The sequence below is a fragment of the Onychomys torridus genome, chromosome 11, assembly GCF_903995425.1.
Source record: "Onychomys torridus chromosome 11, mOncTor1.1, whole genome shotgun sequence".
In the NCBI taxonomy this organism is placed as follows: Eukaryota; Metazoa; Chordata; class Mammalia; order Rodentia; family Cricetidae; genus Onychomys; species Onychomys torridus.
The window spans coordinates 1,312,629-1,340,522 of record NC_050453.1 but is presented as its reverse complement, the minus strand read 5'-3'; positions in this window follow the sequence as shown (position 1 = coordinate 1,340,522).

Below are 27,894 nucleotides of genomic sequence, written 5' to 3'. Positions count from 1 at the left end.
CTTCTATGACAGTTCCCAAAGACTGTCTCCTCAATGCATCTTATCTAAGGCTTACAAGAACCCCAAGAGTGCTGGGGTCTGAACTTGTCATTTTTACACAGACAGAAATGTGTTTATCTTTCTCTCCATAACACAAAGCACTTCTCTGCAGTTTTAAATCAGACGTCTGGCCTGCCCAGTCCATAATGCCTTTCCTGATTTTCTCTGCCAAATATTCATGCCAACATATCGACTTCATTTCTAATGCTGCCAGCTCGGTGTTGTAGGAAGAAAGTAAACCTAATATGAACCTGTGCTCCAATCTATTGTTCACCACTCACTGGATTGTTAACCTTGCTTTAGGCCCTCTATTCTACTTCCTCACAAGATAAAAAGGTATAATGAGGGCATGATAAGAAGTCCACAAGCCCCCCTGCAGGGGGTGGGGTGCTGCATTTTTGGCAGTGTGCCTTTATGCAAATGCAGCACAGACAGCCTATGAGCTGGGCAGCAATATCTAGAGAAAAATCTCTCTAGAGTCAGCTGGGCTCAGCTGTTGAGTAAACTGTCCTGTCTGTTCTGAATGGAAAGATGGACACATGAGGTAGACAAGGAGAAAGAGAAAACAAAACAGAAACAAAACTCAGTTTAATAAGGTGGGTTATCAGTTTAGACTTAGGAGAGAAACAGAAATTTCCATGCCAGTCAGAACTTTCTTAGTGGCCCTGGGAAGCCCAGGTCTTCTTGTGTGACCATTGAATGCATCACACTGCTCTAAGTTGGGGTGACTCTGGAGACAGCTGATGGCACCTGAGTAGCTGCCAGTGAGGATGTGGCATCATCTTGGGAGTCTTTAAGGCCAAGGAAAGACTAGAAACTTGAGTTGCCTTCTTTATTTCCTCAGTGAAAATCACACAGTAGAAAACAGTCAGCCTGCTCCAGGGAGGAAACTTTCCAATGGCTAGAGTCTAACCCATTCCTCCAGGCTGCCTCCTTGCAGCCAGGGTCTGAGCACGGAGTCCTCCCTGGGAAGCTGCCACACAAAAGCAGCTCTGCCTCCTAACAAAGCTGCCCTGTTGGAATGGAAGGCTGAGTGCAGACATCTCTTCCACCAAGGAAAGAAAAATGATATGAGGGTGGCTTGGATGGGAACAATATTTCAGGCATGGCTAGCTGTTAAAAATGAGCTAATTCAGAAGAGGCACATTTAAATAAATATAATGCAAAGGCACAATGGCACAAGATAATAGTTCTGAACGGGGAATTCTAATGACTTCAAGCGCGTCTCACAGGGCAATTAATACACATGGCCAGACTGCAGCAGCACTAGGCAGAGGGAGGGGAGAAGCAGGTCTCAGCAGAAAGGGGGGGACCACAGCAGCTGACAAAAATAGGATTTGATTTTCTTTGCAGAAGGAGTAATGCTTACAAATATAATAAAAGAGGAAAATAAGTGTGTCAGGTTTTTATAATTCAACTTGTAAAATTCAGAATGATTAGTTTTTGAAGAGGGCAATTAGTCCTATTTTGCATATTCATGAAGATTTAATGAAATGGGGTTGAATTTTCACCGTTCTTTTCCAGTTACCCCCTTCATTACCCTTCCCCCACCACAGACTAAAAACATATCTGATACCCATCAAAAGGAAGCCTTCCTCCCTCAATTCATGGAACAGTTTCTAGGCTGATTGCTACCTACAGATGCCCAGGGTTCTCTTTAGGAAATTACTTATTAATAAAGACACTACAGTGATAATGTCATCATGTAGGTGTGTGAATCTGCACAAATTTTTGATGACAGAGAAGTAGATTACTTAAGGCAAGAGGCAGACCCTTCCCCCAGACAGAGGGACAGCTGGTTGGGGACAGAGAAACAGAAGATAGAGAGGAAAGACAGAAGACAGAGGGAGGCCAAGAGGAAAGTGAAATGAGATGGAAGGAAAGAGGACCAGAGGGAGTGAGAAAGAAGGAGAGGAGAGAGAGGGGGTGAATGAAAGAGAGAGAAAAGGGAGGAAGGGAGGAGAGAAGGATAGAAGAGGAGGAAGTGAGTGAGGAGGGAAGGAGAGAGGAAGAGAAAGAAGGAGTGAAGGAAGGAAGGAGAGCAGAGGAAGGATAGAAGAGGAGGGAGGGAGAGAAGGAGGAAAAGAGGGAGGAAGGGAAAGAAGGAAGGAGGGAGAGAGAGGGAGAAGAAAAGAAACTGAGGAGGTCACAGTCCAGTTTGACAAAAGTGGATGGGATAATGTTAAGGCTACTAGATGACTGTAGTTAGAGTTTTCCTGCCTGGCCCACAGTCAGGACAAATCTCTCTTACCCACCAGTCCCACAGTCGCTCAGACCCAACCAAAAAAGCACACAAAAACTTATATTGCTTACAAACTGTATGGCCATGGCAGGCTGCTTGTTATCTACCTTTTCTATCTTAAATTAACCCATTTCTGTTAGTCTATACTTTGCCACATGGCTTGTGACTTACCAGTGTCTTTACATGTTGCTTTTCATGGTGCTGGTAGGCGGTGTCTCTCTCCAGCCTTCTACTTCCCAGAATTCTCTTCACTCTTGTCCCGCCTATACTTCCTACCCGGCCACTGGCCAATCAGAACTTTATTTACACAGAGCGATATCCACAGCAGATGACACATTTTTCTCTCTTTGTGTATACGCTTTTCAAGTGTTGCCGAGAGCAAGCCCACCTAGGAGCCAATGAACAAGGCACTCCTAAAGCAACACACAGTCAAAAGCCACCTCAGCACAGGGAAACTGGTGGCTGATCTAGCTGGCTGCCTTCTCAGTACACTGATTTCTGATGTAGCTATGTTTGTGTTTTAATGTAGTCACTTTCTTAATGTTTGTTACCAAGAACCTCTTCCGTCAGCTCCCAGCTCCCAGCCTTGGCATTCTCCCTCCTTCTTGAGCCAGCTTGAAGTTTCAAGGCTTCCAGACACTGCTTTCATTTAGGCCCTCCCACTGTGCAAATGTTTTGTTTTAAAGTGTGTTTTGTTTCCTCCCATTTCTACCTGCCCACAACAGATCTGGAAAGGCCTGAGAGAAGTGACAGCATTAGCATCTCTAGCATACCAACACATGGACTAATTTTGCTCTGCACAAGAATTTGCCCATGAAAAACTCAAGGCTTAACCAGGGACGCCTCTTTTTGCAAGGAAAGGCAGTAAACGCAAGGACACATGACTGTTGAAGGTGCTGAGACTAAGGGAAGGTTGAATGCTCAATTATAAATGTGACATTTATACCATTCCCGCTAAGGTTCAGGGAACACTGCAGAAGAATAGGGGAAAGACTGTAAAAAGCAAAAGATAGGAAGACTGTGGAGTCATTTTCTGGACACGATACAACCATTTGAATTACAGAAACACCACAACCGTGCTTACCTCCTCAAAGTCTACACAGAACGGGCCAGTCAACAGCCAGCCATGAATAAGAGTCTCAGGGGCCTGGCCGCCCTACTGAACTAGTGGCCACTACTGGAGGACTCATTGTCTCACTGTTACCATGTTTCATAACATTGAGCCCACCCAGGTCCATGGTCACACAGATGGCCTGGGTTAAACCCATTGAGTTTCAAAACAACACACACACACACACACACACACACACACACACACACACACACACACACACACACACACACACAGAGACACACACACACAGACACACACACACACACACACACACACACACACACACACACACACACACACACACACACACACAGACACACACACACACACAGAGACACACACAGAGACACACACACACACACACACACACACACACAGAGACACACACAGAGACACACACACACACACACACACACACACACACACACACACACAGACACACACACACACACAGAGACACACAGACACAGACACACACACACAGAGACACACACACACACAGACACACACACACACACAGACACACACACACACACAGACACACACACACACAGACACACACACACAGAGACACACACAGAGACACACACACACACAGACACACACACACACACAGACACACACACACAGACACACACACACAGACACACACACACAGAGACACACACAGAGACACACACACACACAGACACACACACACACACAGACACACACACACAGACACACACACACAGACACACACACAGACACACACACACACACACACACACACAGACACACACACACAGACACACACACACACACAGACACACACACACACACACACACACACAGAGCGTGCATGAACTTACAGGGAAAGGGAAGAGTGGGGGTGTTGAGAATAATCAGAATGCATTGTGTACATGTAGGAAAATGCCAAAAAACAAATTTAATAATAAAAACTCCTTAAGGCCAATAAATTCATTATACAAGGTCACAGTTCCAGTCAGAGGTAGAGCTGGCGTCTGTCTACCCTAACACCCCCATAGCCTTGGCGTCCCAGCTTCTTGATTTTGCCTATATTATGGGAGAATTCCTACTCTTTGTAAGGAGAAAATGGTTTTTTATTCCCTCCGATTCTGGGAAAGAGAAAGAAAATTAGACCAAGGCAGCAGAATAAAATAAGAGAATGTTTATCACCCTTGCTGATCCTTCCATTAGGGACAATGTCATTAGGCATGGCACCCTTTCCTTTCTGTGTGCCTTCTCTTTGGCTTCTACCAGACCAGGCTCTTGATTGTGCTAGGCAAATGCACTATCTGAGCTGATTCCCAGTCCTGTATTTAATTCTGCTGTTCACTCTTAGGAAGCTGCATTATACTTTCCAATTCCATTTACAACAACAACAACAGCAAAAGCAACTTGGCCAGTGAGTGTGGGCTCTGGACTTGTCACTGAGTGTGTGTGTGTGTGTGTGTGTGTGTGTGTGTGTGTGTGTGTGTGTGTGTGTGTCTGTGTACAGAAAGGGCTATGTCTGAAATAGACCCTCTGATGTTAGGCATTGTCTTAAGAATCATGGTGACTAGCAACTGCCTTGAAGCAAGATTGAAACCAGCTGCCAGAACTCTCTCCTAAATGATAAAGACTATTTTCCCTATGTTTTCAGTCTATAAAATCTGATCTTCCAACAGACTGAAAACTGGGAAATTCAGTTAAATTCATGAAGAACAAATTCCTTTGAGCTATAAATTCCTGTTAGAAGTCCTGACTTCAGGTGCAGAGTGAAAGGGGGGTCGGGTCTCGGAAGCTTGTCCTTTCCCCTACCCCCTGAGCTCCCCTGCCCAGTGCCTGCGACTGCTCTGTTCTCCTTGCCACCACTGCACACCTGTCCTGGGGTAGAACATTGGTTTCCTTCTCTGGCCTCTGGGGGACCCACTGACAAACTGCCTGCAGAGAACACACTCTCCAAAGGTGGCTGTATGCTGTTCTTGTGAGGAAATAAGACTTCACAGTGCATGACCGTCTAATTCATAAATAAATATTACACATGTTCCCAGGCGGCCCATTAGCCAGTTATAGCAATCAGCATCTCAACCAATTAAAGTCCTTTCCAAGACTTAAGTCTGTTGGCTGCAGAAACATGAGAAGCCTGATAGCCTGGCAGATATACCTGAGTGCAAAGGCACTCTGCTTTGGGAGAAGAGGAAGCTGGCTGTGGGTGAAGGGGAAAGAATTAGGGTGTGTCTGTGAGGTTAAGACACAGAATGAGAAGGTCTGGGGAGAAGGTGTTTCCACTCAGCCTACCTGCAGTGAAGAACTCTTCCAGGGCAACCAGGGACTAGAAGTTCTATTCTAAGTGGTTTGTTCTTTTTTCTATCTTGCATTTTATGATTGGGGGTTTCTTTTTTCCTTTCTTTCTTTTTCTTTCTTTCTCTCTCTCTCTTTCTTTCTTTCTTTCTTTTTTATGGTAGATTCCTTGAAAGAAGTGGTCTGTCTTGAGTGTTCTATTTTCATGGCCCAGCATACTGCCTGCCTGGCATACAGTGAAATTTACAGTGAAAAAATAGTCTAGCTAGGTGTCATTGCACACATACGTTATTCAAGTGTTCCAGTGGCTGAAGCAGGATGACTGAGTTTGAGGCCAGGTTAATCTGTATAGGCTACACTGGGCCACATAGGGAGACATTGTCTTAAAATAAAACAAAATTTAGAAGTAGTAATCATCATCATTATAAACTACAACCAGCAGACAGTCATTATTTCCATTGTCTCAATGATAGCTGGATCTAAGAAAATTTAAAATAAAAATAAAGTAAATAAGTAAGTAAATAAATAAATGATAGCCAGATCTTATATGCATGGGCACCTAAGAGAATCACTGTCCTGAATTCTACTTTGGACTTCTTCATTTCCTCACTGGAGAACTGTAGCAGGAATCTTAAAGAGTTTCATTAATAAAATCAAACCCAAGGCCAGTTATTGGGGTGAATGCTGGAAGATCAGAGAGACAGAACAAGCCACAGCTTCCTCACCATGCCAGTCCCTCAGCTGGTCTTGTTTCCTCAGACTGCAAGCTTCTGGGTCCTCATCCCAATGGCTCTCAGCTGAACTGTGCCGCTCCAAAGCCTAATATCTTAACCAGCCAAAATGCTTACCTAGCCAAATGCTTCTAGTTTCTGGTCTTCATGCCTTATATAATCTTCCTCTTTGTGCCCCCACTCCTTGGGATTAAAGGCTCGCTTTCTGGGATTAAAGGCGAGTGTCACCATGCCTAGCTGTTTCCAATGTGGCCTTGAACTCACAGAGATCCTCCTGGTTATGCCTCCCGAGTGCTGGGATTGAAGGTGTGTGCTACCACTGCCTATTCTCATGTTTAATATTGTGGCCGTCCTGTTCTCTGACCCCAGATAAGTTTATTTTGGGGAACATACAATATTTCAGGGAACACAATACCACCACATTTCCCCTGCTTTTGTCTAAAATTAAAAAAGCTTATAATTAATATAAGAAAAATCATATCCAATAAGTATATATAATATACATAGTCAAGATTACATTAACAATGTCTAGTCCATTAACATTTGAGAGATTCCGACAAAAAACTCCATTATATATATTAACAATGTCCAGTCCAGTAACATTTGATAAACTCAGACAAAAAAATTTTCGTTACTTATCCTATGTAAAACAAGTAGTTCCTTTTTAAAAGTATATTCCATAATCTCCCTTTTTATCTTATCATATCCATACTCTCTCTTTTTTCTTTTCATAATAGATTCAATAATCTACATTTTGTCCATTTTTATATTTTTTCCCTTTTTCTTTTTAGTGTAGATTCAATGATCTACCTCATATCTATATTTTCCTTTTTCTTTTTTTTAAACAAAAACTCTATTTTTGGGTTAATTGTCAAGTCCTGTATCATTTGTCTAGCCGCTGCATAATGAGAAAGTGCCAGGCTTGTTTCAAGTCCTTGTTCAAGTAGCCTGTCAGGCTGGATCATCTCAGCTAGCCATCTCAAAATTGTCCTAAGCAGTTTGTAGTCCAAAGTCGATCTTTCTGTGGTGCTAATCAGCTTAATGGCTTTACCATAGTCCACGTGGAATCATCTTTGTGGGACCCTGTCATCTCTTTGAAGATTTCAAAGTCACTGTTAGGTATGATCATGGTTCTCTGAAGACTTTTTTTTTCCTCCTCTGTGGTTTGGATCAATCAGTCTGATAAACGTTTGTCTGTTGAAATTATGAACGTTCTTCCCTAGAAGAGAATATCTTCACAGCAATTTCCCCCCACCATTTGTCTTGCCAAAAGTTTCCAAACTGACCTTTGCCGATGCTCTCTTGTAACATGATGGTCCTGGCAATTCTTTCCTGAACAAGCAGTAGTAAACCCTTCCTCCCAGGTAGCAGCATCACCACAGTCACCAACATGATGAGAAGCAGCCTGCAACTCGGAGCAGCAGCCACTGCCTCCATGGTCCCACAGCCACTGTTTCTGGCTGGGTCCCAGCTGAAGCTTCCCTCAAACATGGGATCCTCCTGCCTCTGCCTCTATAAATCCTACCAGCATGTGCCACCACAACTGGCCTAGTGTAGCTCTGGCCTGAGCTGGGGCTCACAAGGCCACAGGCAAGAGGCTTTTTCGTGAATTTGTATCAAGAATGTTGGGCGCCAGCTGTAGCAGGAATCTTAAAGAGTTTTATTAATAAAATCAAACCCGAGGCCAGTTATTGGGGTAAATGCTGGAAGATCAAAGAGGCAAAACAAGCCACAGATTCCTCAGCTGGTCTTGTTTTCTCAGACTGCAAGCTTCTGTGTATTACCCCAGACCAAGAAATCTGTCATATTTACTCTCTTCAAAGCCTTTTCCAGGGAGGCAGATTCCTTCAGCACTAGGAACCCAATGCTTTTCAGGGACCCAGTCCAGGGGACAGTAAAGGGTCTGGGATTCCCACCCTGTTGGCTGCCAAGAGGTCTGGCTGTGCTCCCAGCAAATGTATGTAGAAGCCCTCCTTCCCTCTCCCATCTCTCTACAGGGCTGCCAGGACCCTCCACATGGAAATCTGCTGCCTGTGAAATTGTACTGATACAGTGAAGGGAAAGGAAGCGCAAAAAATAACTTCCCTAGACAATCAGAGCAGATTATTTTAATGAGGGTTTGGAAATGGGAAACAAATGATACCAAATTAGCCTTGCTCTCATTAGTCAACTGTGTGGTGAAGGCCTCAGCCTTTGCCTGACTCAGCAGTGAATGAGCTTAGGAGGCTGCCTCTGGCTTCGGGAAGCTCCTCACAGGATCCCCCACATCCTGACAGAGCAGACCCTTCAACTCACGTGACTGCATTCAAATCACCTCCAGGCTGCTGTAGCCCACATCTTCATGAAAGTTGCTGCTTAGAAGCACAGATACATGTAGGGACAGGGATCCCAGAGCCCACATGCAGGACAGAGAATGGCAAATGACAAGAACAAACATTTCCAGTTTCCCAGTTGCTACCCCAGACCAGGTGGGCTCCATTAAAACAGAAAACAAACAAACAAACAAACAAACAAAAGCCAGTTTCTGTCCTACACCTCTCCTTTGAGGTGAACAGTCTTGTCTTCTGACCCTTCTGGGACTGCAATGGGGAGGGGGGTAGAGTTACTAGCATGGTTAGGGATTTGGAGGTTATTGCTGTACAATTCACAGTGGAGCACAATACACTATGTTGTGCAGCTGGATGGGGCAGGTCTGGATTTCTGAGGCTGGGCCTGGGGTCAAGGGGTGAACAGCAAAGACTACAATAGATTATTATATTAAGCAAACGAAATTGTTTCCCCGCTGGAAGGAAGGAAAGTCATTAACTTGGAAGGTCCAGTTATCAGGAAAATGATATCACATCTGCAGTGTATTTTGGATTGCAATTTAAGAGGGAAAATTGGAAGAGAATGTGATGGAGGATGTGGGTGTGGATTGACAGCTCTGGTGGGGGGATCTGGAGCACACTGCCTTGCCTACTTTGTTCTCTCTCTCTCTCTCTCTCTCTCTCTCTCTCTCTCTCTCTCTATCTCTATCTATCTCCCTTCCTCCCTTTCTCCCTCCCTCCCTCCTCTCTCTCTGTCTTTTGCTCCCTGTAACTCAGCTCATTTTCTTTCCTTTTCCTAAGAAGGAGCCACAGGGAATATACAGAGACAAATTCAACCCATTCCAATTTCTAAAACCTTGGAATTCAAGACCTCCCCTAGTCTACATTAACTTTTAGCATGTAGGAAATTCCTGGGATCTCCTGAACAAACTGACTGTTAATCTTTGCTACTTTTTGGGTTACTATATTAAGAAAAGTTTTCTGAAAAGAGGGATGGCGTTAGCACAGAACTAAGGAAGTATTTCTGACAGAATTGAAGAACTTAGGTTAATTATTCAACTAAAATTTTTTGGCTGAACATTTACCAATTGCAGATCCCTGAACACAAAAGATAGAAGTATAAATATGACCTAAATATACCTCCAAATTTCAGAATATAAATGAGCAGACAAAAGACACACTTCATAATAATTCAAATGTATCAGGCTACTGATGATCTCCAGCATGTTGTGTGATATTTTGTTTGAGTTTCTGACAAATAAAATTTACCTGGAGATCAGAGGGCAAAGTTAGCCACTAGTTAACCATAGAAACCAGGCAGTGGTGGTGCATACCTTTAATCTCAACACTTGGGAGACTCACCCCTTTAGTCCCAGTACTCAGAAAGTATAGACAGGATCTTGGCCCCCCTTTTTGGTCTAAGGATTTGGAGAGCTAAGAAGTGATTGTGGCTGGTCCTTTGCTTCTCTGATCTTTCAGCTTTACCCTGATATCTGACTCCTGGTTTTAATTGTTAAGACTAATTAGGATTACCCTTCACAGGCACTGAAGAATCTATCCTGTGCCATCACTTCACAATCAGCCCACTCCTGATTCTGCTTCCTACTAGGGAATAGAATGGGTCAACCAGGAGACTAATACATTTTAATTAGCTTTTTAGAGTAAAAGACTAACTTGGAAAATGTCTATTCACTTATAAAACTGCAAATTGTACCTACTCATATAACTACATTGTCAGCTGGACAGAGCCACATAGGGCTGAACCCACAAGATTCGGTCTTCCCTAGACTGCAGCAATTTGTTGTCTGGTTCCCGCAAAGGCTATTGGTTTTCTGGTTCTATTATGTGGCTTTGGTTGGAAAATCTGATTATCTTCTCTTGTCTTAAATGCATTGGGTTAACTTATTAAGGCATCAGTTAAGTAGGTGGTATTGAGTGGGCAAGCAGCTATTCTCCAAAGAGTTATGAGGGATCTAGGCTGGTTGCTGGGTGCTTTTTGATCATCAACATGGACCTTGCAAGTTAGTCTCTAAGGTAACCTGATGCTACCATGTCTTAGAAGTGGAGCAGAGGGAAAGAGGACAGAGAAAAAGTCATGTGAAAAACTCCTAGTTCAAATTGGTATTATATGTAGAGACATAGAACATCCACCTTCAAAGGAGACTAGAAATCACAGGTCAGGTCCTCCCAAGTAAAACAGGACTTTATGGTAGTGGGACTCTGTCAGTATCACAAATACCCATGGAAGCAACTTAAAAGGAAGAACTGTTTATTTTGGCTCACAGTGTCAGAAGTTTATGATCATTGTAGCAGGGAAGGCATGGTAGAGCAGCTTGCCTCATGGCAACCAGGAGTGGGGAGGTTGCCTCCAATCTTTAATTCATCCTCTATGAAAAATCCTTCACACACACATCCAAAGGTCTTGTGATTGTTAGCTTTAACTGTCAGCTTATACAACCTAGACAATCACTGGGAAGAGAGTCTTAATGAGGGATTGTCTACATTAGGTTGGCCTGTGGCTATGTCTCTGGGGGATTGTTTTAGTTAGTTAATTGACATTTGACCCAACCCATGTGGGTAGCACTGTTTCCTGGTCTTGGACCCTGAACTGTATAGTAGTGAGAAAATTCAGCTGAGCACTAGCCAGTGAGTTTGTATGTATTAATTTCTATCTGTTCTTGTCTATGGATGTGATGTGACTAGCAGTTTGAAGTTCCTGTCTTGACTTCCACACAACAGTGGATTGTAACCTGGAAAGTTGTAAGCTGAAATATTTGGCTTTATTCCCTAAATTGTTTTTGTAGGAGTATTTTATCATGGTGAAAGAGATGAAGCTAGAAGAGGTTTGCTTTACCTGTCTCCTAAATGCTTTGGAATCCAATCAAGTTGGCAAGCACAATTAACCATCACAGATTCTATTACTAAAAGGAAAAATGGGAAAGGGATGTTAAAAGAAAAAATTCTCTCTTTTATGCCATTATACCAATGAAAGCTCTCTTTCTGCCACCCTCCAGAGAGAGAGAGAAGTTGGTTACTATTCATCGCTCCCCCCCGCCCCGTTCTAGTGTTCTTAGTCATTAACCAAATAGAGTGTTCCCTCATTCGCAATTTGTTTATATTTTATTGTTATAATTTTACTAGAAGCCTCAAAGCAATTCTTAACCTCCTACCCTTCAATCAACAACATTTTACTCATTGGGTTTCCATTTGGATTTATCAAGTGGCTTTCTCACAGGAGGCCATGAAAAGAAGCAAAGAAATTAATATGTTTGGTCAGACTTTTTCACTGATCACTATCAAATCTTTTCAGATACAATAAGATCCTGAAAGCTGGGTAGCTTAAACATTGTTTAATTCTGCAAGTCTAGGAGCAGTGCACCAGCTGACCTGAGTTCTTGCTGACATTTTTCCCATTGGCTTACAGGTAGTCACATCTTTAAAGGACAGAGAAGGCTATAGGATTCCTCTACTCTCTCTTTTTTATAGGCCACCAACATCAGGAGATCTCCCTTGTTACCTAATCATCTCCTGGTACACTTTATCCTCATTCTTACATCTTTGGGATTAAGATTTCAACACAGAAATTTTATAGATGTGTAAGTAACTCTCCATAGCACTCAGATGTATTACTCCTCACTGACTTTTCTGTTCTCACCCTGGTCCTACCTGAATCTTTATTTGGATTTTATTGCTGACTTATTGTTTTTCCCCCAAACTGTCTTCAACTGGTCCACTGTTGACTTTTCACCCAACATGTTTCTATCCATAGAGTCTCTTTCCTACAAAAAAAATCTTTTAGTTTACATATTTACCTACCTGTTCATTTATCCAAATTCTATGTGACAGTGGTCCAATTTTGAGGATATGGTCATAAACTGAGAAGTTTTTGCAGTCATAGGCTTAATCTTGTTGGTGGACACAAGCCTTTTAAAAAATGGACTACAATATACTATGGATAGAAGTCACACCCACTAGGACTTCTCCATAGGAAGACCTGACATAATCTTTATACCTTCTGATCTCCTTGTAGCTGCAATAGTTGCACCTTGAACATTGAACTCATAATCTACAAAATTATTTCTTCTCTCAGTAAACATTACTCACAGCCTACTGTGGCTGGAAGGCTTTTTAATAAAACTATTTGTTTGAGTGTAAAAGAAACCCATGGTGAAGTTTTTTTGTCTCTCTCTCTCTTTTGCTTCTTTGTTTTCCTCAAACTTCTCACCCTTTCCCACAGAGCAAGTCTATGTTTCTAATCAGATTCCTCTTTGGGAATATTCATAAAGAACAGCTTGGTGCAGCCTGTGCCTTCAGTATGCCAAGCTTCAAGGACCCACTTTGTATAGATGATTTCCCAGAGATGCTTTGATTTATGGTGCTTGCTCAGAATGGATGCCCCTAGTCAAGGAATAAGGTATCTTCCATTTAAGCTGTAGTTCAGAAGCACTTGTGAATGTTCTATTGTACCTTCTTTTGAAGCATGCATCCCCTGTGTTAAAAGTATGGGAGTCTATTTGTCTTCTAGGCAAATAGCCCTACCCAGAATAAGGGCTCAATTTTAGTTCAGGACAAGTCACTGTAATTCAATTCAGAGGGAGGTTGATATGAGAAGGCAGAAGTTCTTGGCCCTCGGTGATGAAGGAATCAGGTGAATGGACACAAATGAAAGAGCCTTGGCTAAATGGAAATCCGTGAGTGCCTGTCATGGAGGGGGCTGTGTGAAGGGAATAATATGGATTTCAGATGGCTTAATTAATTCATAGGAGTATGGAGAGATCAGGCCTTACACCCTTGTGCTTAAAGTCCAAGTCTGGAAAGTATCCTAAAGGATTTTTTAAAGCACAGCTTCTGATCTGGATAGGCACTGAGATCACACATGTCTGGCCAGTTCTGGGGTGATGGCTTAGTTGCTAATCCATGGATCACATTGATGGCTATATTGTTAGTCCATGGATCATGTACTATGTGTCAAAGGCATGAGTCACATGACCATAAGGTCCAAGAATTTGTTTCATGTGGTTTGTGGTTTGAACAATTTGAGTTAAATGTATTTATCAATTACCATTTAATTTTTAAACCTTTTCTCAGTATTTTTAGGGTTGAAGGCTAGTGGAGTTCCAGGATGCAGAATCAGGAAAGGAGCTGCAAAGGCCTGGGAAAATGACTGGGTTCTCTAATTGAGACAGAGGGGGTTATTAGAGAATTTGACAGAGTCTTTGGGTCCCAAATACCAATGTGAGTCAGCTTTATTGTTAAGATGCTGAACCTGAGCCAGATCCAGCTGTCAGAAAAGCCAGAAGAGAATACAACTCCATCTCCCAAGCTTTTGTTTTCCATCTGTAAAGCTTCCTATCAGATTTCCAGGAGCTCTGAACAAAATAGTCCATGTGCTTTATGTCAGCCTCTAGAAGCAAGCCCTGGGCTAATGATTAATATGAAAGTGAGTTACTGTCCATGGCTCATAGGCAGAACCAGGAGGGGAGCTAGAAGCATAGTAAGGGAAGAAGTGAGAAAGGTGAGGATTACTGACACTCTCATGAATCCATGTGCATGGTGGTCATCAGCAGAGAGAAAGCTATGGTGGGTACTCAGACAGTACCTGGTGCACCAAGGGAAGCGAATAGCTTGGCTGCTAGCAGTCATCAATTATTGGCAAAGTATCCCTTTATTACATGCAGGAGACATGGCATCACCTACGAAGTCAAAGACATGTAGGAGGAGGTATCCAGCCCACAGAACACTGGACATTGGGGCTTAAAAGACACAGATGGTGCTAGGACAAACCCAGATGCAACATATTATTAGGAAACTGAGATCTAGTTAGTGCAAGCCCTAAATAACCAGCAATCCTGCAGCTCTTCTATGACACTGATGGAAAGGTGGCTTCACCCACCAACATTCCCTTTGGTCCCCAGATGCCTGGACTGGGATTTGACACATAAACTATGTTTCTATATGTGAATGACAACCCTTCACTGCTATGGATCATGGATTGGATAGCCTCTCTGGGGTCTATTTCCTCATCTGTAAGACAAGGCCTCTATCTCTATTTAGTGATTTGATATACCACTGAATATGAGATGAACTAGCATGGAATCCAGATATCTGAATTGATTCATAAGCATATGAATAAATCATACTGTAAGTGCTAAGCCATATTCTGTAAATTTAGTAACCCCTAAGCAATCTATCCTCTCTTCCACCATGAAAAGATACCAAAGATAGTGGTTTTCTGTATCTTTCACCTTTTTTTTTCATTGAAGATATATGTGATACTCACCCAGCTGCTGCCTATATTCATGGGACAGTCTCCCTTCCTCTCTCCCTCCCCTACTCTACCCCCACTCTCTCTTCTCTTTCTCTTTTTCTCGACTTCTTCTTTCTTATTCCCTTTGTCTAGACTGTCTTCCCTTTCTTCTCTCCTTGCTCTTCCTCTCTTTCTATCCTTTCTTCTCTCCCTCTCTCCTCCCCCCCCCCTCTCTCTCCACACATATATGTACATGAACATATATACATAATACAATTTGTTCATTAAGAAAAAACAATGTATCTTCTTCCTCCCTCTGATTTTGGAGACTATAGTTCTTTGGTTGTATGGGGTGGGACAGAAGGTAACATCAATTGTATTCAAGTAGGATCCTGATGCTGCTAATTACCAAGATATGGCTAAGACCATTTTTTAAGCAATGGTTTGGCTCACTTAAAATTCCTTTGTTTTCATTTTCAGAAGAAAAAAAAAAGGGGAGAAAATCAACAGGATAAAAGAACAAAAGAAGCTCCCATAGCAGGACAGGATCTTTGCCAGCACATTTAAGAATCTACATTGTGCCAACTGCCAGACAGAAAGGGACTGGGTAGTAAATAGAAGGAATGGGAGGGAGAAGCAGGAGTCCTATGATGTCTTCTGCATGAACAGCAAGATGTCAGGAAATCCAAATGCAATTTTTTTTCTTCACTTAGTAAGAAGACAGTTAGACCCAAAAGGTTATCTAACTACAGTAGAGCCCAACCTGGGTGAGCACCACAGCACAGTGCTGGTAGGCAGTCCTGCCATGCTGGCTAGATAATTCCTTGTGGTCAGAGGGGACCATGGCAAAAAACAGGTAGAAGCTCAACGTGTTAGTACCAATGACGGAAGCAAAAAGGTTCTGATTACCAGCTCTAGAATGTCATAGTGGCCTGCTTTGGGGAGAGTCTACTTTGAGGTCAGGCAAGGAAGCACTTGTCAGCAAGAAGACAATATGGCAATGAGGATTGGAGGACCTAGCCTCATAGCTGGAGCCTTATCATCACTTAGTGAGCTTGAGAATTTGCAATGATATCCTGAGTGGCAGCAGAGACTAAAGGGGAATTGACCAGAGGAAAGATGTTAATTATAATACTATGTTAATTTCTAAGGATACCTTAACAAAGTGCCATAAATCTAGCAGCTTAAAAACCAACAATTTGTTCTCCTGGACAACTCTACTATTAAGATATAAGTCAGGTTGACTCTCCACTGAGTCTAGTGGCAAATCGGCTTCAAGTATCTTCCCTGGTTTCTGGAGATTAAAGCTATCCTTAGACTCCCTAGATTTTTTTGCAGCATCATTTCAATATGCATGTCATACAGCCTTCTCGTAATGAGTCTCTACCTCCTCCTTCTCCTCCTCCTCTTATTCTTCTTCATCTTATTCTTATTCTTTTATTCTTATTACACATCATCTTCTTCAGACAGGTGTCACTGGAGTAAGGCCAAGCCTAGTTTAGTAGGACCTCATATAACTTTAATGAATTGCATCTACTATTTCCCTGTATTGGTTAAGGTTTACCAGAAAAGAGAACCAAAGCTATCCATATCAATTTATATCTATATAATCTATATTTATAATTTATATCTATACTATTTTCATCATCTATATATCTCTTTATTATTTCTATATCTATCTAATTTATTTATAAATATCTTTCTCTATATATAGCACTATAACTATAGAAATTGGCTTACAAAATTATGGTGGCTGAGAGGTGCTAAGACCTTTGTTGGTGAAGCTAGAGATATCAAAGTTCCCATATGTGGTCCAGACTGAACCAGAAGCTGGAATCATAGAGGACCAGTGAGTGGTACATTGCTTCAGTTCAAGTCTCAAAACTAGAAATGGCCAGTGTTTTAGCTCAAAGCAGACTAGCAGAAGCTGCTGCTTTACTCAGAGGAGGTCTATGCTCTTCACATCTTTAGCTGATGGATGCTAGCCTCTCATATTAGGGGAGAGCAATCTGCTTTGTATATATGAGCACATGCATACACAACACTAGTTCACTCTCTAAGAATCAGTTCATGTGATTGAGCCTGAGAAGTCTCAGTCTGGAGAAGTAGCGAGTAACTGCTGTAATTCAGGTCGGTTTTGATAAAATATCTGAGTATCAGAGGTTGATGGTACCAGTTTGTCTATGAGTTGAATCAATGAACCCATACAACAGTGTTCCTTGCCAGAAGATGACAGAGACTCCAACCCCACAGTGAATTCACTTTTCCTTAGCTTGAGAACTATCTGGAACTGGATATATTCAAGGGTTCACATCTACACTGGTGAGGGTAAATTCTACTCAGTGTAATCTCTACCAGAAATTCTTATGGATACAACCAGAAATAATGTTTACCAGCTATATAGGCATCCTATAACATAGTTGATATATAAAATGAAGTATTACTATTTCTATTTTCAAGTAAATTCTGAAGTTCTGGGTAGATATGCCTTTGGTTTACTACTTAACTCAGTAAAATTACCAAAACAGATCAGACCTCTGTGGAACAATATAGAAACCTCTTGAGAGAGTAAGGGTAAGCAACATGCTCTGATTTTGGGAACATGATTGAACAATTCAGTCTACAACCACAATGTACAAGAAAATTGTGTTTCTAGATCTGGTAAGAAAAGCTGAGGAATGATGGCTCCAGTCCCATGTGTTTAGAGGGGAATTTTAAAGGACAATTCATGTGTTTTGGCTGAAACATGTTCCAGCATCACCCATGAGTCCTATGTAAATTAGTACACATGTCCTCCCTGCCAAGCTTGTATTTTTATATAGAAAAGTCATTTCCTCTGACTACTTCTGTAGAGATACCAGATAGCATTGGCTGTTTCAATGTAATTCAACCTTTTATGTAAGAGGATGCATTGGGTAGCCTCAGAAATCCTGATCTAGGCTTTCAACGAAGCTTTGTTAGATTTTCTCAGATTGTTTTGTAAGTTTATAACATCTTTGTAAGGTTTGAACACCTCTGATAGGAGAGAAAATTAGGAGAGATAATTGAAGGCTTTCAGAGGCTGCCAAGATCAGGAATGCAAAACTCACTGTACAATTCTAACACAGAAGGGCACAGTCAAGAAGGAGGGAATTATTAAATTATTGATCCACAGGTGTGGATGGTGAGATAAATTGAGAATGACTTTGTGGGGAAAAGCAAATATAACCATAGAACTCTGAGGGACCAACTCACTGTGTTCAGACAAATCCAGAAACTCCAATGGAATGCCAGCAAAGCCAGAGGTCATGAGAGGACTCAAGAGTTCCTGCCAGGCAGACTACCTCTCAGATTAGGATAGAGAGAGCAATCATGAGGTGATACTTGCAGCTTCACCTAGGAAGCTTTTGCTAGGTCTTCAACAGATGTGTACTGTATGTTTAACCTGTACTATATGTTTAACTCTATACACCTGTGACTGTGAAACTTTACTGCCAAATAATTTTCTTTTGTGATTTAATGTTCCTATAGGAAGTTGTGTAGTTGATGCTAGAGAAAACAAAACAGAGCAGAAAGGATGAAGAGACAGACAACAAGGGCTTGTTTATAAGACAGTGTGTACCACTTGATGTTATAAATAAGAAGTCGAGATTTCAAGACATTCTCACTCCCCTGGCTGGGATATCTACCTTGCTCCCATGGTCTTTAGCCTGCTCTTCCTTGCAGTTAGGAATAGTCTCAGTGTAATAATAGTTTATCTTTCAGTATATAAAACACACATAGTGATGTCATTGGGTCCCTTCAGCAGCCCTCTGACATTAGAACCCATATTATAGCTAGAAAGACGACAGGTTGGAACTAATGGGGAACTTCCCATCCTGTACTATGCTACTTTGGCACAGTGGAGAGAAGAGCCTTGACAAAGAGCTCTGTCAGCCTTAGGGACAGGTGGCCAGCAGGTGGCTTTCCATTATGCCTCAAAGCAGAGCTTAAGAAACCCCTGATGGGGGAGAGTGACAGCATAATTATTGGACCAGGGTTGAAGGGCCTGAACTCTCACTTGCCTCTAAAGATGGCAGAGCAACCCAAGTCAGGAGCAGCTCATCATCATAGCTCATCACCACAGCCCTTGTTGCTTAATTAGCAGCATCAGACTTCATCCTTGTTTTCTCCTGGACACTTACTATTGTGTGACTTTCTCAGCTTTTCATTCTGTGAAAGGCTCTTTTATCCCAGCTCCTCTAGCCCCTGGGATGTCGCATAGAAAAAGAAAGGGGTGTCAGGGATTCTATGAACACAGTTCTGCCCCATGCTCCCCTGGTTTTCACTCCTTTCTTCCCTGCTGTGGTTCCTGGGTGGTCCTTGGATGGAACATTCAAAAACATTTCAATTCCATCCCTGCTCACCAAGGTATGGAAGCCACAACTCTGTGTCTCATACATTTATAATACCTTTTGCTATGTATTTTTTTTTTTTAATTTGGGTGAAAGAAAAAGAGAAGAAAGAAACAAATTCAGTAGATGAAAAAACAGGCAACTCCTGGGGCTGGAAAGAGACAGTGTCAATACATCAAAAACTCCCAGACACTGACAAGGCGCAGAAGCTGCCCAACGCATATCACACACAGACTCTGTGGAGCAAACAGGAGCCAGAGCTGTAAAAAACTTGCTCTAAATTTCAGGGAAGTGCAATTCTCTTCTGGCTGGCTTTAGTTCCAGCATGTTAGTAAGAGGGACTCTAAGTAACTGTCAGAGATGAAACACTCAGAAAAATCCAGCAAACTGCAAGGGCAGGAAGAACCCCTCTTTAGCTTTTGCTCTACAAATCTAACACAGACACTTCCAAGTGGAGTCTTTGGGCAGGTAAAGTGAGAAGGAGTAGCATCCAGCCTTGCCAAAATTTTGCTGTCCTGCTCCATCATTAGGAAAAGAAAGCAGCTAAGTGTCAGTGCCCAGCACTGACCCCTGTGGGAACTCTGGGGCCAGTGAACTCCACTGCAGTAGGAACTCCCATTCAACAGACTTGCTGCACATTGCACTCTGCTCTCAGACTACCCCTCCCAGCTTCACATCTCACTGGCTGTGTAAGAGACGCAGAAGTGGAGGAAGTACTTACTTTAAGCCCTTATTTTAGCTACCAATTATGATTTGTCTCAAGACTCCAGACACTTGGGCTGCCTTCCGACATGGATGAGGACACAGGGGAAATAGGACAGGGAGGGGAAAGAGAATTGAAACCCGCTTAAAGTAGGGCTGCGGGCTCGATTTTTATTTAATTTCAACTGTCAAGAAGGAGAAAATAAAGAGACTTCACTCCTTCAATTGCACCCTTCTCTTCTAGTCAGTGTACTTCCCATTGCCTCTTCAGGGCTCCTTCTTGGTCCTCCAAATTCCAGGACTATCAACAGTGGAGACTTCAAGATGAGAGGTTTTTGGCAGAGTGGATTGGCAACAGCCTCATAGGAGTTCAGAATTAAGGACTCTGGAGGAACTTAGAAGAGAAAGAAGGACTTTCATTTTTAAGGCTCTGAGAGTCTTTGCTTCTCTCTGTGTCCTTGAGTTTGGAGGGGGAAGATGACAATGTAGAGGGAACCATCTCCTTTCAGTTGGCCAGCAGAAATAACCAGTCTCTGTAAAGATTCATGAATAAGAGATTGTATATAATCTCTGTGCTATGAATTATGCAGGGCCTGTGGACAGAAAAGAGGCCACTTCCCACTGGACTCACCTCTGCCACACTCACCTTCACTTCCCTCGGCCTGGCAGGCCCTCCATCACAGATGCTTCAGGCTTTGGGAGGAAGGTCCAGGAAGAGAGAGGTCTGTTAAGATCAAACATCTTTGACTTTGGTGAACTCATAAAATTCTCTAAATTCTTTTCCCTTGATACCAATTTCAAATTATCTAAACTAATTTCCATTTCAGAACTCCTGGCAGAGACTTTGCTTTCCAAATTCTAGTTGTTGTTAACCAAGGGGAAAATATGGAAAATGGAAAACCAGCTCATTTAGAAAAGCAGTGGGCAGATAAAGAGAGAGGAATGGAAATTCGGAATGGAAATTCCTTACATGAAGGCCAGTGGGTGTCTTTGATAAGTATCTGGATTTGGCACAAAATGCAGCCGTCACCACATAAATTATTTCTAATACTTTGAATAAACCTGGGTGCTACACCTCAGGTATATGCTACTTCCGAGAAATACCTTCAACAGAAATATTGGAGTCTGGCTTCATTTCTATATCAGCTCTGAAATCACTGAGGACTCCAGCAGTAGCCTGAAGTAGGCTACAGTCTATATCCCTCATCTTACACAAACCAATGATATCCAAGATTGGACAGCTAGTTCAGGCCAGGTTATTCACAAGAACATTCTGGGCAATATTTTTGTGTGTGTGTGTACTTGTTTGTTTTTGAGACTTGGTCTCACTATATAACCCAGACTGACTTCAAACTCATAATCTTCCTCCCTCAGCTTTCCAAGTACTATAGGCATGCATCATAGTGCCTGGTTTGAACCATATTTTTTTTTTCTATTTTCAGGATCCCTAGGAAAGTTGTTACCACCTAAGGGACAGTGTTCACCACAGAACTCTGTATCCCACTTTTGCTCTTCTCAGTATAGAATGTAAGAATACATGACAGTGAGTAAAAGGCCAATCATGTCTTTCCAAAAATCAGAGCCTCATAGTATTCCAGCACTGTACATAATTCTATGGATAATTTTATTTTATTTTATTTTATTTTAAAGATTTATTTGTTTATTTAAGGAGTATGAGTATGTGTGCATATCTGCATCATTCTTTTTTTTCCCTTATTTTTATTATATTTGTGTTTTAATTTTACACACCAGCCATGGGTTCCCCTATCTTCCCCCCTCCCGCCTCTACCCCCACCTTCCCCCTCCATTCCCATCTCCTCCAGGGCAAAGACTCCCCTGGGGATTCATTTAAACCTGGTGGATTCAGTACAGGCAGGTCCAGTCCCCTCCTTCCAGGCTGAGCAAAGTGTCCCTGTGTAAGCCCCAGGTTCCAAACAGCCAGCTCATGCACTAAGGACAGGTCCAGGTCTCATAGCCTGGATGCCTCCCAAACAGTCCAAGCCACTCAACTGTCTCACTTATCCAGAGGGCCTGATCCAGCTAGGGACTCCACAGCCTTTGGTTCACAATTCATGTGCTTCCATTCTTCTGGCCTTTCGTCCCCATGCTTTTTCCAATCCTGGGCTCAACAATTCACGCTCCCACAGTCCCTCCTCCTTCTTGACAAGTGGACACCTGGAACTCCACCTGGGGCCTGGCTGATGATCTCTGCATCCACTTTCATCAATCACTGGATGAGAGTTCCAGCCCGACCATCAGGGTGTTTGGCCATCTGATCACCAGACTAGGTCAGATCAGGCTTTCTCTCGACCACTGCCAGCAGTCTACAGAGGATGCATCACTGTGGACCTCAGGGGACCTCTCCAGCACTCTGCCCACTCCTGTTCTCATATAGTCCTCATCCATCATGGTCTACCATTCCTTGTTCTCCCTTTCTGTTCCTGATCCAGCTGGGATCTCCTGCTCCCCCAAGCCTCCCTTCCCTCAAACCTTGCCCCTTCATTTCTCCCACTCTTGTCTAGGTTGTTCATGTAGATCTCATCCATTTCTCTGTCATTGGGTGATCCCTGTGTCTTTCCTAGGGTCCCGTTTTTTAGGTAGCCTCCATGGAGTTGTGTAGCAGTCTAGTCATCTTTGTTTTATATCTAGTATCCTCCTATGAGTGTGTATATACCATGTTTGTCCTTCTGAGTCTGGTTACATCTCACTCAGGATGACTTTTTCTAGATCCATCCATTTGCCTGCAAACCTCATGATGTCATTGTTTTTCTCTGCTGAGTAGTACTCCATTGTGTATATGTACCATATTTTCTTTATCCATTCTTCAGTTGAAGGGCATCTAGGTTGTTTCCAGGTTCTGGCTATTACAAACAATGCTGATATGAACATAGCTGAGCACATGCCCTTGTGGTATGATTGAGCATTCCTTGGGTATAAGCCCAAGAGTGCTACAGCTGGGTCTTGGGGGAAATGGATTCCCAATTTTCTAAGGAAGTGCCATATTGATTTCCAAAGTGGCTGTACAAGCTTACATTCTCACCAGCAGTGGAGGAGATTTCCCCTTGCTCCACATCCTCTCCAGCATAAGCTGTCTTCTGTGTTTTTGATCTTAGCCATTCTGACAGGTGTAAGGGGGTATCTCAGAGTTGTTTTGATTTACATTTCCCGGATAATCAGGGATGTTGAGCAATTCCTTAAATGTCTTTCAGCCATTTGAACTTCCTCTGTTGAGAATTCTCTGTTTAGTTCTATAGCCCATTTCTTAATTGGACTGTTGGGCATTTTGATGTCTAATTTCTTGAGTTCTTTATATATTCTGGATATCAGCCCACTGTCAGTCAGATGTGGGGTTGGTGAAGACCTTTTCCCATTCTGTAGGCTGTCGCTTTGTCTTGTTGACCATGTCCTTTGCTCTACAAAAGCTTCTCAGTTTCAAGAGGTCCCATTGTTTCATTGTTTCTCTCAGTGTCTGTGCTATTGATGTTATATTTAGGAAATGATCTCCTATGCCAATGCATTCAAGAGTACTTCCTACTTTCTCTTCTATCAGGTTTAGAGTAACTGGATTTACATTGAGGTCTTTAATCCACTTGGACTTAAGTTTTGTGCATGGTGACAGATATGGATCTTTTTGCAGCCTTCTACACATTGACATCCAGTTATGCCAGCACCATTTGTTGAAGATGCTTTCTTTTTTCCATTGTACATTTTTGGCTTGTCAAAAATTATATGTTCATAGGTGTGCAGGTTAATGTCAGGGTCTTCAATTCGATTCCATTGGTCCACATGTTGGTATTTATGCCAGTACCAAGCTGTTTTTATTACTGTAGCTCTATAGTACATGTCGGGGATAGTGATACCTCCAGAGGTTGTTTTATTGTACAGGATTTTTTGTTTTTCCATATGAAGTTGAGTATTATTCTTTCCAGATCTGTGAAGAATTGTGTTGGTAATTTGATGGGGATTGTGTTGAATCTGTAGATTGCTTTTGGTAAGATTGCCATTTTCACTATGTTAATCCTGCCTGTCCATGAGCATGGGAGGTCTTTCCATTTTCTGACATCTTCTTCAATTTCTTTTTTCAGGAACTTAAAGTTCTTGTCATATAGGTCCTTCGCATGCCTAGTTAGAGTAACCCCAAGGTATTTTATATCATTTGTGGCTATTGTAAAGGGTGATGCATCTCTGATTTCTTTCTCAGCCTCTTTGTCTATTGTATATAGGAGGGCTACTGAGTTTTTTGAGTTGATCTTGTATCCTGCTGTGTTGCTGAAGGTTTTTATTGGCTGTATGATTTCCTTGGTTGAATTTTTGGGGTCACTCATGTATACTATCATGTCATCTGCAAATAGGGAAAGCTTGACTTCTTCCTTTCCAATTTGTATCCTCTTAATCTCCTTATGTTGTCTTATAGCTCTGGCTAGAACTTCAAGTACTATATTAAATAAGTATGAGGAGAGGGGACAGCCTTGCCTTGTTCCTGATTTTAGTGGTATTGCTTTGAGTTTCTCTCCTTTTAATTTGATGTTGGCTGTTGGCTTGCTGTAGATTGCCTTTATTATGTTTAGGTATGTTCCCTGTATTCCTGGTCACTCCAAGACCTTTATCATGAAGGGGTGTTGGATTTTGTCAAATGCCTTTTCTGCATCTAGTGAGATGATCATGTGGTTTTTTTTTCCTTTGAGTTTGTTTATATGGTGTATTACATTGACAGACTTTCATATGTTGAACCACCCTTGCATCCCTGGGATGAAGCCTACTTGATCATGGTGGATAATTGGTTTGATGTGTTCTTGGAGTCTGTTTGCCAGTATTTTATTGAGTATTTTTGCATCAATGTTCATGAGGGAGATCGGTCTGTAGTTCCATTTCTTTGTTGCATCTTTGTTTGGTTTAGGAATCAGGGTAATTGTAGCCTCATAGAAGGATAATTTTATTTATAAGTGCTCTCTGTCTCTCGTGTGTGTGTGTGTGTGTGTGTGTGTGTGTGTGTGTGTGTGTGTGTCTTTTTCAAGTTTTAAAAAGGGAAAGGAGAGATTAATATTGTGAGTATATGACATAATCCACATGATATAATTAATTTTTGTGCTGGCCAATGAAACAGGTGTGGTGATAGAGGTGAAAGAGCCTGATTTCTGGGGATGAATAATTCACCCTGATCTCACATTTGAAAAGTCTCTGTATGGAAGCTGAATGGTAGCATTTCAAAGTTTAGATACTTTCTAATTCAATAGCCTCTGTCCTACAGGAGACTTCAATCTTGCTTGGGAACCTAGTAGTTGTCTTAGCATCTAAACACAAATGCATCTCCTCTCCATGCTTTCAGTTGAAGAATAAGTACCTTCCCTGTGTCTCCTCTGATTTATTTAAAATAAAGCCTTAAAATTTAAACGGTTCTCCAAATTTAAGACAAATATCATTTAATTCCTTTGGGATAATAGTTATTCTATCTCAATACTCTAGGCATCCACAAAGGTTGTCTTAGGGTTAGGACCTGGGTGAAGGGAGACATTCCTCACTGCTGCCAAAGGTAGACATTCCCTAGGTTAAAGAATCTGTTCATAAGTTTGGATGCAATGAGCTATATTATTCATACTTTATACTGTAATCCACTCCTACATCCCAAGGGTTCTTATCATAGACTGAATATTTTAGAAGTTTGCTTTAAAGCTTTTCATTATCAAATAGTGTGTTAGGAAAGTGAGCATGTCATGAAGAAATTGGCAGGTATCCCAGAGTAATCTAGGGGGTTGGGATTCAGTTAAGCCACCATTCAAAATGTAAGTAATTAAAATTAATTAAAAATCATTAAATAAACCTTGACGTTTTTTAATTTAAAGATGAAACCCAAGTCACCAGAGCTCATAAAAAAATGTGTGTGGCACCAAGTCTATATGAAGCATTTTCTTGACCTGAGCACTGACTATGGGACCTGCTGGAAGGAACAGAACACAAACCTCAAATCTCAAATACATCTTTATTCTTCTCAGTTTACTCCAGAAATATAGCATGCTCATTCTTACATCTAAGACAGTATGACATCTTTATCCCTCAATCCACCCTGCTGGCATATCTCATATTTCAGGTACTGACAACAGAGGCTTTGTAGCCACACGCCCCAATCTTGCTTCTTAAGTGGTCTGTAATATACACTGAGTGAATAAGTGATACCTCCTTCCACATTGTAGGAGGGTATTCCAAATTGAAATCATGGGAAGAAACATAGATGCCAGTCCATGTGTGTTATCAGACTTTACTAATACTGATTTATCCATTCACTCTCTGATCATCAACAGTATTTCTTCTGTTATTCTCAGGTGCTCAGCATTTCCCAAGGTCACTGATATCCAGCCTATTACAAAGCAAAGTCAGATGTTACACTGACTTTATAATCCAATTTGAATGGATGGAAAATATACTAGAATCCACCAACACCACCAAAGATACAATGGGAAAAGGATCACTCCCAGCAACCCTGATATAGTTTGACTCTGAAATGTTCCTCACAGGCCCATGTCTTACATGCCTGATCCTCAGCTAGTGGTAATATTTGAGGAGTCTGTGGAACCTATAGGAAGTGTCCTAGTTGGAGGATACAGGTCATTTGGGTGAGTCATTGAAGGTTATACCTCGTCCCTGCTTTTTTCCATGCTCTCTCATGCTCTCTTTGCTTTCTGATCAGCCACGATGTGAAGAGCTTCCACCATACTTGCCTATAGGCATGGACTCGCTTTGTCTTCCCCGTCATAATGGACTGAACCCTCTAAGACTGTGTTCCAAAATAAATATTTCCTCCTTTAAGCTTTTTCTATGACACACTTTATCAGAGTGACATAAAAGTAACTGATGTAAAATAAAAGTTGGGATTAGATAAAATGTCAGATGAAAGAAAGCATTTAAAATCAGAAAATCCTTTTCTATAATCACTTCTGAGGGGATTAGGACTCAATACAATAGGGTATTTTAGGCAAGAATTGACCTCTATAGAGTTAAGCTCTCTTTCTCAAGATCACAAACAAATGAGAAAATTAATTACCTAATTCCTAAACTGCCTTTTAGTTGAAGTATAATCACATTTATTATGCTGAGAACAGATATCTAAGTGAGTATAATCTCTATGCAGACTGGAGAAGCTGAAGGATTTGAAAATCAAACTATAGTTTCAGCTAAAAGAGCCAAGGAAATTTATTCTGAAGGAGAGTGTGAAGGATTGGGGAATGAAAACAGCGGCTGCTCTCAAATGCTTGAAGAACCATTACTTAAGGAGACAAATGGGTCTTGGGTAGTATTATTTTATTTTTTGATAGAGGCTCCTAGCAAATAATAATGTAACACAGATGTAAAAAGGAATGTAACAATAAGGAAAAAGAGAGGTTCTCATATTGAAGCAGAATGATCCAGAAGACAGAGTAAACTCCTTCCTCTCTATCACAGACAAGTGCAAAGGGATCCCCAGAAACTCCGAGCTCAATTGTTTAGTCCATGTGCACAAAAAGTTGAAACCAAAGTGAGCCTAAAGTCAGAGGTAAAAGTCTAGGTCAATACATGGGAATTCTCTAAGAATTAAACCTGACTGGCCAATAAGGAAATAAGATATGAGGCCTCTGTTGTTGGAATGATCAAAGAAACCAGTGTAAGGATTGCAATAAGTCTTCCGTACACTAGGTAATAATGACATTACCTCACATTAAACTCAGCCCCAGGAGCCTTTCATAAGCTGCAACTTTATTCCCAGCAGTGGGAGACTTAAGCTCTTAACCTGATTCTTCACCTCCAAATTGTAGTAAGAGTAAGACTTAGCTGAACCCTTCTGAATGCAGAGTTTTCCTCAAAAGCAAAGGGGCAAATGAAACA